Below are 14,378 nucleotides of genomic sequence, written 5' to 3'. Positions count from 1 at the left end.
TAGGTGAAGGTGGAGGAGTGTGGCTCACTGATTAGAGCGGCAGACCCTGATGCAGAGGTCTGGCCCGGGACCAGGGTTCAATTCCCGACGCGGCAGGGTCCTGAGCCCAAAAATGTCCACGGACTTGATAATTCTCGCCTCGGTGCCTATTCTAATCATGGGGTCCCACGCTGCAACTCTGGGCAATAGTTGCTTAATCTCCACTACGGCGGCCCACCCGCTGCGGGATGCCTGGCTTTTACCCTGGGGATACCCAGTAGGGGTTATCTCACAGGGAAAAAGCCAGGACGGGTTCCCAAGGCAAGCGCCTTGATGCCTTCGGGTGGTACGTGCGCTATATAAGTCGCAATACAATGAGGAAAAAAGGTGGGGGCTTTCATCCTTTGGAAAAAAAACTGTTCTGAACCAATTAAAAGTGTTATTTTCAGGTCACATCACCCGACGCGCTTACGCTACGTGCCCCGGGGGCGCTTACGTAGCGCGATCGTATGCGCTCGGGCGCATAAGACGCATCGCACGTCTACGTGATACGTCACAATGATGTTTTCGTCTGCGGCAATGGCGCTAACGGGACTCTCACCGGTACGCGCACCGGGGCGCACCGGAAGACTGCTCTTACCGGTGCGCTCACCGGTACGTGCACCGAGAGCGCTCCAAGGCAAAAAAAATATTAAAAAAACATGAACAATATACATAAAAAAATAGTATTACATAAATATACAATATAGGATTCATTATAAAAAATATTATATTTCATAGCTATAGAAATTTGCTATTAAAAAACCTTTGAAATTCACTGAAAAAACTATAGGTTTCACACCAGTTATAGTTAGGAATTAGCATTTAAAAAACCTATTAAATTCACTGAAAAAAAACATAGGTTTCACACCAGTTATAGTTAGCTGGAAATTTTACTGACATAAAACCATTGAAATTCCCACGTTATAGTTAGTTGGACTCACTAAAACTTGCGCGACTGCAATGCACTTCTGATGACGTCACATATTACATCACTCATGACATGGTAGTGACATCACTCATGACATCACTGATGACACCATCCAGTGAATGTGTGTCTTTCTGAAAAATAAATATGTTTTATATATGTATATGTAAAGGTCGATGGAAGAATAAATGTTTAAATAAGTGTCTAAATGGATGTTTTTTTTATAAAAAATTGATTGGTTAACTGGCTTATTAAGTGTATCAAATGGATTCAAACTTAATTTTATTTTCGGCAAAGTTTGAATCCATTTCGTGTGGCCTCAATTCAAAAGGGTTTCCTGCGTTGATGGATTTAGAAATGGCCGGCCAGGTCGTGAAATGAGGCCCACTGCCAAGCAGGTCCATGCTGATACCTACAAGGTTCAACAACGGAACGAACGATCATGGGCCCTGTAGGGGGGCCCCTGTGATGCTTCATTCGTCAGCTACAAAGCGGGGCAGGCACCTGTCCCATGTGTACTTCATCCACTTGGACATTATCTGGTAATTATTTGGACAAAGAACGCACCCACTTGGGAATGAAAGTCTGGCACTACAGATCCCAGAAACGCCTCAGTGGAGAACACGCCTAGTGGGGCGGGAACTGTTTAAATATGTGCGTAAGTTAAGGCGTTTCTTTGTGACTTCATACCTGTGCCACTGATGAAGAGAGTTTTTTCTCGAAACGTGTCTGGCAGTTTATATTACTGATGACACTTGTGACCGGGAGCCTGCTGGCAAGCTGCCGAAAATAAAATGAAGTTTGAATCCATTTCGTGTGGCCTCAATTCATAAGGGTTTCCTGCGTTGATGGATATATATATATATATATATATATATATATATATATATATATATATATATATATATATATATATATATATATAAATCAAGTCACTCACTTCAGCACAGAGAGGATCCTTCTCCCTTCCGTCACGAAGATCACCAGAGACACAGCGGGTTTAAGGCAGGTAACTTTATTAATTTAAGAACAGTGGCATATACGGTTTCGGCGTTGTGACTTCATCTGATGCCTAGTCCATCAACAGTGAAAACACCCACTCAGGAATTCTATTTAAGCTCCTCCTCCATGTGGTGGCTGGGCTCACCTACACGGATTGTCTCTGCTTACGTTAGTTTTAGGGACTGCCAGTCCCATGATTCACCGTGCTTGCAATCCGAATGTAGTGGTGGGGCTTCACATCTTTAAAACAATGATTTGTGGCTGCCAATTGCCCGAACTCTCTGCCTTCGCCTCCGAGGTACAGCAGCCGTAAGCACAGATCCGGTAACGGCATCTCTCCGTCCTCCGTATATTTTTTTTTCTCTGAAAAAACCATAGGTTTTAGGAATGTTACAGTTAACTGAACTGGACATTTCACTCATTCAAAACCATTGAAATTCCTCTGTTAGAGTTAGTTGTACTAACTGCAACTCTCGCGCCCGCAATCCACTAGTGATGATGCCACATATTACATCATTCATGACATGGTCAGTGACATCACTGATGACATCCCAAATGACATCACTGATGACATCACTGATGACATCTCAAATGACATCACTGATGACATCATCCAGTGAATGTGGTTTGGATCCATATTTAAATATGTATTATATATATATAGCAATCTGCATTGAAGAATGAGTGGATGTATAAGTGTCTAGAAGGATGATTCAGTAGCAGTGTGATTGACTATTTACTTGACTAATTTATAGTGTCTCACTAAATATATTGGATAGTGACTAAACCGTGCTCGGGATGGGAGCAACTCTAAAATGCCGTAGAGTACGTGAGCCCCATCTTTTTTATTGGTAGGGTCACGTGTGTTGTGACGCAGGTGTTGGATGGGTGTGGTGTGAGTGTATACCAGCCATGAGGGAGTGTGTGTGTGCCGTTTTGACAACTAGACCTGGAACTAAGAAATCACTACAATTAAATCTGGGCAATGTTTCTTTGTTATGTTTTCCTGGAAGCGTAGGTGGAGTGGGTTGGCCTGACAAAATGGCTGCTAACAGTTCCTGGTTTCAAATGTTTACAACTGCTTGACAGCCAATTAGAATTGAGCATGTGATCGGGACGATGCGCTTATCCTACGAGGCCAATCCTCGCACAATCCGCGGAACCTCCGCGCCCATAGATATATAACTGACTTTAACCGTAATTTTCAAAGAAACTACTGAACAGATTGACACTTACGGCACTTGTCACTTTCTAGCAGTATGTTTAACAATATGATATTTGTTCCCCGTAGTTATTATTCAGCAGGAAAGGCAGATATATATTTGATGATACTGGCTGGTCAACAACAGTGTTTAGTTTAGGCAAACTTATAGGTATATATCAGATCATTTGGTAATTTGCACGAGTGGAAAAAGCAATATTTGCACAAGTCAATCGCTATTTTTGCAGTAATTTTAAGGATTGGTATTAAGTAGAGCGGTTTTACTATATTATAAATATTTATTTATGTATTTATTTATTTATTTATTGATATATTTATCCATGTATATATTCATGTATTCATGTGTTCATGCAATGATATAATCTGAAATGAAATGTGTTGCTAGGACTACACTTTGGGACCTGACAGTAGTATTGACCAAAAGGAAAGGGTATTCGGTGTCAGCATTCTAATATATGTCAACATGCAATTGGATACTCTGGTCCTGGATTCCATAAGATCACTGCCTTATTGCTATTTTAATTTCTGGTGTTGTGGAGTTATTAGAAAATCATGCATTTATGCAATTCAATTTTAATTCCATACTCTCCTGGGTGAACATAATTGTATTTAAACAGAAATTAACTAGCATTTAAGCTAAAAATACCATTGAATGTACAGAGAATTTAATGTCTTCAATTAGTGTAAATACTGCTGTGGAAAAAACAGACGGCGAGTCTGTCTTCCATTTTTCTTATCAGACCCTCCAGGATTTCGCGATTACGCGATTTCGCGGTTTGCCGCATAATCGGCACTCTTGTAAAAATGCAGCGATTTTTACAAAAGTGGCCGCGAAATCGGCACTTTCGTAAAAATTGCGGGATTTTTACTAAAGTGCCCGCGAAATCTAGACATCCAGACCCCTTTCAAGGGGGCGGGACGGGTCTGCGGAGGGTTGGGGGCGGGTGGCGGGGGTGTGGAAAGAGCCATCTGGTCGATCTCACACCTCTGGAGGCAGTGGCGTTGTATAATCAGAGGTCCGGGCGCAACCTCGCACAGGTCATTTGAGAGGGATATCCATCTCCCTGGTAAGTCTGATGCTGCTGTAGCAATAGCGATGTGCACGATTGTATTGCTGTACCTTCATTGGTTGTCAAGCTAGACCTTGTACGTGTGGCCAAGGGGGGGAGGGGGGAGGGAGGGAGGGAGGGGGGGGATGGGCGTTGTGTATCAGGCAAGCACGGACGCTAAACGTGATAAGTATAACTGATTAAGCTGTGCTCATTTCACACAGGCCTCCATTTATAAACACACACATTATGCCGGCACCTATGCAATTTATACTGAATGTCAACCCATTAACCAGGGATTATATTAATCATTTAAACAGCCCCATTTTCGGCATGGGTTATTTGGTTTAGCGGTCACTCGGGGCTCCATATTAAGTGAAATCAGTCTTTCCCTTGACGGATTTTACAACTCCTATGCCTCTGCAATTTGAAATTGAACAAAGGTTGCGATCTATATTAACAGGTTTGATAAACAGCTCACCACTTATAATTGTGATCCCTGCACAAAGAGGCGTTTGACTAGAGGACTCAAATTAACGGGTTAGTTGTCATAAGGCCCACGATCCGAAAGCCCGTCTATGTTACAGGATGCAATATAAAAAGGAGGGGTTTCTCCTGAAATAAAACTATGAGATTAATACGCTGACCGAGGTAGCAGCCCTGACCCACTCTTATTCTCTCTTATATTGTTTTCATCTGCTGGGAGTTTAACTAGAGAAGAAAACACGACCCACATAGCAGAATTAATGTCACCAGCAGGTCAGGCTGCGCTGCCCTTTGAATATTGGTGTATTACTCCACAGGGTGACCACAACAACAGGCCAGAGTGACCTTTGACACATGGACAGAAAGAAACAAGCCCTGCAGCCTCCAACCCTGGCTTTCCTATTCATTTTGAACAAACGCTTTTACAAACCAGGAGTCAGCAATATACATAGGATCAAAGGTTACAAATATATTTTTTGTATTTATTCTTAAAACTGAAGTGCTACATTAATAATGCAACCGTGCCACCGAGGAAAGTACCGTTTAAATACTAATGGAATATAGTGCTATTACTAGCTAAGATTTAGCAATACATGTATAGGATTATAGGTCAAAATAAAACACCAGGGACCAACACACACAGACCACAAACACACACAGACCACAGACACACCAGGGACCAACACACGCAGACCACAAACACACCAGGGACCAACACACACAGACCACAGACACACCAGGGACCAACACACACAGACCACAAACACACCAGGGACCAACACACACAGACCACAGACACACCAGGGACCAACACACGCAGACCACAAACACACCAGGGACCAACACACACAGACCACAGACACACCAGGGACCAACACACACAGACCACAAACACACCAGGGACCAACACACACAGACCACAGACACACCAGGGACCAACACACGCAGACCACAAACACACCAGGGACCAACACACACAGATCACAAACACACACAGACCACAAACACACCAGGGACCAACACACGCAGACCACAAACACACCAGGAACCAACACACACAGACCACAAACACAAAAAACTAAGATATCTGTGTTTGTTATAGTAAAAACCGCCAAATAAAATGCCGCTAAATTGCCGCTAAATTTCCATATTTGTGCCGCTAAATTTCCATTTTTGTGCCGCTAAATTTGCTAATTCATGCCGCTATATCCTGGGGGGTCTGTCTTATGCACTGTCACTTTAAAAATGAATGGAAACATCAGTATGTCATGTGATCAAGGACTCTAGGGGCAGAAATGCGTCATGGGGGAATGCACTAAATAAAATTACTGCACGGAGGAAAACTGGTGTCCCTTCCGTTTCTGGCTCTATGGCTATGGAATGGTGAAGATATGGTTCATTTGCAATATGTATATATTTATATATTCAAAATAGAATCCGGTACGGGTAGAGGCTGTCAAAGCGGGGGTCCATACTTAGGCTACCGGAAACCCTGCAATATACAATCACAAACTTCTGAAATCCCAGGGCACGGACACCTTGGAAGTTGCAGTGTATGGCTTTACTAACTGCACAAGCAACGCGTTTCGCACCGAAACGCGTCGGGTTTGACTTGCTGCATGTTTTAATAAATCAACACGCTGCATTCAACTTCTGGGCTTGCGTGGATTCTTCTAAATTGCAAGAAATCTGTTGTGTTCGATATATATATATATATATATATATATATATTACCTACTGGCGGTCGCCAGTAGGTAGTTATAGTTAAGATTGATTTCCATAGGAAATCCGCAACATTCTATTGGGAATAACGTTGGCGCTGGTGGACGAATCTTCGCAAATTTCTCAAAGAAGATGGCCCGCTCCGCTCTGCGCCTTCCCTGAAAGTTTGGGGGGGATTCGTCAAGCGGGGCACGAGATAAAAGGGGGGTCCCAAAACGTGTTTTCCCCATGTTAATTTCCATAGGGTGGTTGGACTCACTTTTAGCCCAAACGGCTGAATGGATTTCCACAAAACTTGGCAAAATTGTAGGGACTGGTAGCCCGATGTGCCTTTGCTATGTCTCAAGATATGTGCTCCAGTGGATTTTGAGTAATTTAGGTTAAAAAAAATATGTATATATGGGCGGAGCCTAACCACACATCTGATCTGATTGGCTGTCAGCACTTCATCCAAGAAGTGTTGGCAGCCATCTTGGGACCAATATACATGATAGCACCTCATTAAAAAGCATTGTAGTTAATAGAGGGTTTTAGGACTTTAGTTACATTATAAATCATTTGTTGATGGTACCATACTCATGTTGGGAATTGTGGTGTGTTCTAAGGTGATTTTACCATGTGAAAAAACCTTCTGCTGTGATATCATGAAACATGTTTGAAAGAAAACTAATATCTCATGATTTTCCCACAGTGGTTTGGAAGGGGATCTATAAGCTAAACTGAAAGCATATTTTCTGTAAATTCACATTATCTTTCTCAGTCATGTGAGAATGAAGTCTGACATTCTCAGTAAAACATGTACATCCAACAAGGACAGAGACTGTCAGTTGATTCCTTTGACTTCTACTGCAGCCTCCTAGAGTGTTCTAAAGAACAACTAGAGCGCTAACAGTCCTACTTATTACAAAGGTATAGCACACCTGAAGCCATTGTGATGGGAATAAAGTGGTAACTCTTAAAACATTTAATTTAAAAAGGAACAAAATGAGGGGGTATATTATGCCATAGAAAGTATGATTAGTGCTGCAAAAAGAAAAATTAGGGCACATTTTGAGTGACTTCTCAAATCCTATTCTATTTCATTAAAAAATTCTGACATGCAGTCTCCCAAGATGGCCACCAGAGACAAAAGAGCCCAAATGTAGCCCAAATATCACCCAGATGTAGCCCAAGTATAGCCCAATGACAGAATGTCCCAGAGTGTTCTAAAGAACGACTAGAGCGCTAACAGTCCTACTTATTACAAAGGTATGGCACACCTGAAGCCATCTTGATTGGAATAAAGTGGTAACTCTTAAAACAGTTAATTTAAAAAGGAACAAAATGAGGGGGTATATTTTGCCATAGAAAGTATGATTAGTGCTTCAGAAAGAAAAATTAGGGATCATTTTAAGTGACTTCTCAAATCCTCTTCTATTTCATTAAAGAAATTCTGACATGCAGACTGAAACATGCACTTTGAATACCAGCAGCAGACTTTCCTGGTGAGCAGTAGCTTTACTACAGTGATCTAATGAGCAACTAGAGTGCTAACATTCAGAATTTATGGCAAATGTGTGACACATCTGAATGCCTTCTTGATGGAACCAAAGTAAACAAGCATTGAAAATGCAATAGATCTCGCCCTCGTTTAAGTTAAAGCCATTCTGTTTGTAATGAGGTGGCTTTTTAGCTTTGCTTTTATTAGTGTTTTTTAAACTTTCATGTAAATAACATGCATCTGTATGCATATATGTATATGTATGCATGCATTTATATTTGTATTCATATAGATATACAGATTATATATGTTTATATATGTATGTATATATATATACATACACATACATATATATAAATGCATATGCATATATATGCATATATATATGTGTGTATGTGTGTGTGTAGAGAGAGGTAGAGAGGTAGAGGTGTAGAGGTAGAGAGGTAGAGGTAGAGAGGTAGCGGTAGAGAGGTAGAGACTAGTAGAGAGAGAAGTAGAGAGAGGTAGAGAGTAGAGAGTGAGTAATAGAGAGTAGAGAGTGAGTAGTAGAGAGTAGTAGAGAGCAGTAGAGAGAGAAGCAGAGAGTGAGTAGTAGAGAGTAGTAGAGTGAATAGTAGAGTGAGTAGTAGAGAGTAGTTGAGAGTGAGTAGTAGAGTGAGTAGTAGAGAGTAGTAGAGAGTAAGTAGTAGAGTGAGTAGTAGAGAGCAGTAGAGAGTGAGTAGTAGAGAGTAGTAAAGAGTGAGTAGTAGAGAGTAGTAGAGAGTGAGTAGTAGAGAGTAGTAGAGAGTGAGAGAGAGAATAATAGAGAGTAGTAGAGAGTGAATAGTAGAGTGAGTAGTAGAGACTAGTAGAGAGAGAGTAGTAGAGAGTGAGAAGTAGAGAGTAGTAGAGAGTGAGTAGTAGAGTGAGTAGTAGAGAGTGAGTAGTAGAGAGAGAGTAGTAGAGAGTGAGTAGTAGAGAGTAGTAGAGAGTGAGAAGTAGAGAGTGAGTAGTAGAGAGTAGTAGAGAGTGAGTAGTAAAGAGTGAGTAGTAGAGAGAGAGTAGTAGAGAGTGAGTAGTAGAGAGTAGTATATAGTGAGTAGTAGGGAGTGAGTAGTAGAGAGAGAGTAGTAGAGAGTAGTAGAGTAGTAGAGAATGAGTAGTAGAGAGTGAGTATTTGAGAGTAGTGGAGTAGGAGAGAGTAAGTAGTAGAGAGTAGTGGAGAATATTCCAAAGTTTGGCACAGCACCACTTGCACAATAAGTCCAATCAAATCATATCACTTAGAGTCCTTATTGAAGCGCTGAATCTTGGTGTATATTCAAATGCTTTTATTTTCCTTAAGTTTATGTACCACAGCCAGCCGAAACGTTTCGTTCTGTACAACAGAACTTCTTCAGGGCGTTCTTATTTCATTCAAGTTATGTCGGTATCCTGTTGTCATATAACTAGATATTTCTTCCAAATGTTAGACGAGACGTAAGTACATTCTTATTCAAAGTGACTAGGTATCAATTTTACCCACACAATTCGGGCAGACTTGAGTAATTTATAGCATCCTCAAAGTCAGTCTTTCAAAAATTCCAAAGTATAGGACATGATAATCCAAATCCAAATGTTTCTCAAGAAAAGTCATTTTCAATCGTTCGGAATATTGGTGTTTGGGCAGATATGACCCAGGGGCCCCCAGTATGCAAGGGGAATTAGTCCCCCCTCTGCAAACGCGCCAGTGGCCTGCGTTGCAGAGAGGTGTAAAAAGGGGCATAGCCTCATTACACTTCTGTGCAATGCAGCCCCCTGGCGCATACTGGAGGTTCCAGGTGGGCTAGTTGGCCCCCAGGGACCCCTAGTATGCAAGGGGAATTAGTTCCCCCTCTTCAAACATGCACGGGACTGCGTTGCAGAGAGGTGTAAAAAGGGTGTGGCCTCATTACACCTCTCTGCAATGCAGCCCCCTGGCGCATACTGGAGGCTCCTGGTGGGCTAGTTGGCCCCCAGGGACCCCCAGTATGCAAGGGGAATTAGTTCCCCCTCTGAAAACGCGGCAGGGGGATGCTTTGCAGAGAGGTGTAACAAGGGGCATAGCCTCTTACACCTCTGCAATGCAGCCCCCTGGCGCATATTGGAGGTTCCAGGTGGGCTAGTTGGCCCAGAGGGGCCCCCAGTATGCAAGGGGAATTAGTTCCTCCTCTTCAAACATGCACGGGGCTGCGTTGCAGAGAGGTGTAAAAAGGGGCGTGGCTTCATTACACCTCTCTGCAATGCAGTCCCCTGGCGCATACTGGAGATTCCTGGTGGGCTTTCAGGTCTTATATAGTTAGGAATTAGCATTAAAAAAACCTTTGAAATTCACTGAAAAAAACATAGGTTTCAGGCCTTAAATAGTTAGGAATTAGCATTTAAAAAACCTATGAAATTCACTGAAAAAACCATAGGTTTCACACCAGTTATAGTTAGGAATTAGCATTTAAAAAAACTTATTAAATTCACGGAAAAAACCATGGGTTTGACACCAGTTATAGTTAGCTGGAAATTTTACTGACATAAAACCATTGAAATTCCCACGTTATAGTTAGTTGGACTCACTATAACTTGCGCGCCTGCAATGCACTGCTGATGACGTCACATATTACATCACTCATGACATGGTCAGTGACATCACTCATGACATCACTGATGACACCATCCTTGTGGCAGAGTGACAGACCTCCTTTCAGTGTAATGTAACCCTTGAAACACATATTCAAAAATAGAAACTAAAATTTTCAAAAAAATAGAGATACCCATACCAGTTACAACAACCAATTCAGTAATACCACCATCTATATACACATCCACTCATTCACCAACAGTTCTATATAGTCACTCATACATATATTCACTCATCATATGTAGTGAAACACCTATACATCCTGTTACACACCGACAGTCATCCAAAAGTTACTCACACACATAATCACACATGCAAATAAACTATTTAACATCCATTTATTTGCATATACAGCTATACACACACTACCACCTTACTTCTAAGGAAACTTACACATACTTACTCTCTTAAACAATCACTTATAGAAACACATACTTATTTAAACAAGAACTCTTTCAATCTCTCACTCTCACATATACTCACTTATATACATCAATACTCACATATACTAGATTAAAACATATGTAGTTACTGATAAAGACACTAGTGAGACAGTCATTCACTCATTAACACACACATATACACACTCATCCACCCATACAGTCCTGCACATATGCTGTCTTCAAAACACATACAAACAGTGAGTCAGTCATTGATGCATCTATCTGCTAAGTAACACCCCCACCAAACCATACAGACACTCATACTGATACTAAAAAAAACATCTAATAACCCATATACACATACATGTAGCTACTCACCAACCCATGCAGCCACTTATACACAAAGTGAAACACTGATACAAACATTTAAATATTTAAACAATACTCGCTAATATATGTATTCACTAAGATACACTTAATAAGCCAGTTAACCAATCAATTAAAAAAAAAAAAAACATCCATTAAGACACTTATTTAAACATTTATTCTTCCATCGACCTTTACATATACATATATAAAACATATTTATTTTTCAAAAAGACACACATTCACTGGATGGTGTCATCAGTGATGTCATGAGTGATGTCACTGACCATGTCATGAGTGATGTAATATGTGACGTCATCAGCAGTGCATTGCAGGCGCGCAAGTTATAGTGAGTCCAACTAACTATAACGTGGGAATTTCAATGGTTTTATGTCAGTAAAATTTCCAGCTAACTATACCTGGTGTCAAACCTATGTTTTTTTCCGTGAATATATATATATATACACATATATATATGCCACCTCTTTGCTTCGCGCAGAAACCCCGGCCAATTGCAGCGGCGGGCCCAGATGGGATCACGACTCCCAATAATCCACAACAATCGTCTCCCTACGTTTTTGAAAAAGAACGATGTCCAGGCCACTTTTCCCATAAATCAGCGTGTATTTATTTTGATAAACGCTTAATCACTCAACTCCTTGCTCACGAGTACGAGTGTATGCATTTCAAACGTCTTTATAGAAATCATGTGACACACCTCTCCATTGTGAAACATAGAAAACAGACTCCTGGAATTCGCATTCATTTTTGGAGCTAGAGAGTAGACTGACTATAGTACATATTTAGGTGTCTGGAGCAAGATTGCAATCTTCACGTAAAAATTGCTAAGCACTTAACATTGTATCACATGTGTGGTTTAGTCAAAATAGCAAAGTACAAAAAATGTTTACAAGAATAAATAAAACATGTGATAAGGTCATGTGCTGGTGCACCGCATCCAACCACATTTGACTTCACTTATTAACATATACAATTAATTATCCTGGGTTGCATATCATTTTGGTATTTAGAAAATATAATGCATCAGTCAAGCCCCAGTGGGCTAATGCCATTACTCTATCCAATGCCCAGTGGACAAACCAGTTCAACCCCAATGGGTCCACATTCATGCTTGTGTGATTGATCCCTCAATCATATCTCCACTATTGATGGTTATATTGTAACGTCTTGCCTTAAACTCTCCTTAATGGACTCAACAAGCATCTGCAAAATAAAGTGAATAAAAAATAAAGGTGAGAAGGTGTCTTGCTCATTCGTGATTCTTAACGTACACTACATAAATATTTAAAACCAAAGGAGGCATACTTGCAGGCATTACAAAATTATTTCATTAGAAACTTTTCACTTCTTTTAGACCGGGACACAGGCTATACAGAATCATTGTTAGTGCAGACACAAACTAAACATTCTTAGCCAAGGTGTATAGCTAATGCCTCATCACAGTTGTGTCCATCAGCTTGCATTGTACGGTACTTAATAATTAATCTCAATTCTAACTGTCTCAGCTCTTGTACCCTGTCCCCCCCCTCTTTCTCTCATCGGGACATTATCAAGGACACAAAATTAGATGAGACTTTTATTGCTCTTATGGTGAGTGGCAAAATGCCTTGCTACAGTGTACTGCCTGTCCAGGTTTTTTTATAGCCCTCAAATGCTCAAACACCCGTTTTTTACTGGATGAATCGTACTGCCTATGTAGTATTTATTACACGGGCATCTGAGTGCATACACCGCATACTCCGTGTGACATGAGAAATACTTCCGAATTTTAAATGGCTTGCAGTGTAAGGAGAATTTAACCTCTTTAACATTGCTGCTAAACATACACGCCTTGCACCTGCTGCATTGGTAAAATCCCTGTACAGGATTCTTCTTAGTTTCTGCGGGGATCAGTGTTTTACATACCATATCTTATAATGATTTTGGTCTGCGATATGTTATTAAGGATAGTCCTGAATACCTTTAGCCAAATCCTTGTCTGTTTTCAACACATCCCGGGACTTACTCAACGCTTTTCTGACCTCCCAATATTGTTGATTAAAGTTAGTAATGAATTGTACTGTTCCAGCCACTTCCAGCCTAGGCCACCGCCAAGTGCCCATTCATATATTCGATTTAGCATTGCCCACTGTAGTGAGGTCATGGGATTAACTGCAGACATTGCTAAATTAGAATTAGTTTATATATGCTTGGCAGACATTTTGCCACTTTTGCACACATTACTACATAGCTTTATTCTCGTGGATAGTCTGCTGGTGCATTTTCGCATGAGAACTGTCTGCCTTTCACAAATTTAGCTGTACACTGTGCTCCTCGTCTACACAGCATGTTCAAGGTCGAAAAACAGTGTATGCTGTTGATTGACTTTGATCAGTCCCACGCCCATAGACACAACATAGAACACAGCTGCACTACTGAAAGTCGGGTGCTTTTAATATGGCATTGCATGCATTAAAATGCACTTGGAGAAATTCATTCCAACGAAGAAGAGCTGTGCTTGTCCTGAGATGTAATTCCTTGCATCTAAACTTGGAGGTATGGGATCCCCCTGACAAAGCCCAGAGGTCTTTTTGTAACAAGCTTATAGCACAGGGAGGGTGGTAAGGCCCTGTAGTCCTGTTTCCACTGGTATTATAATATGGTTTCCCCTTTTGTGCTTTATGGAATTGCAACCATGCTGATTATATTGTTCTTATGCATTTTGCTGCTAGTTTTGACTCTTGTACTGCATTATAGAGCATGTTAGTTAAAATAAACATTTCAAACTATTCCGTGTCTCTGTTTACTCACATTGTGGACAAGCACAATTTCCCTGTAAGACAATTGGCATTCAAACCTCAAGGGTCCTGTTAACAGTTAAGAAAAGTCCTGAAGCTCTAGACAGCCATTGAATATATGTACTAAATCAGCCGTGAAGCAACAGCTTTTCAGATAGCATGCCTTATCAGGGATTCAGGCCAATAACCATTTTGAGATGCAATACGGCATATATTAAAGAATATTGTTTGAAATTGCTGTAACTTGAGGTTAACCAAGATCACTGACTGGTCTACTACTTCAAAAGCCTCCTGT

This window comes from Lissotriton helveticus, chromosome 7 (genome assembly GCF_964261635.1).
Source record: "Lissotriton helveticus chromosome 7, aLisHel1.1, whole genome shotgun sequence".
In the NCBI taxonomy this organism is placed as follows: domain Eukaryota; kingdom Metazoa; phylum Chordata; class Amphibia; order Caudata; family Salamandridae; genus Lissotriton; species Lissotriton helveticus.
The sequence above is the reverse complement of the archived record's forward strand: the minus strand, read 5'-3'. Positions refer to the sequence as shown.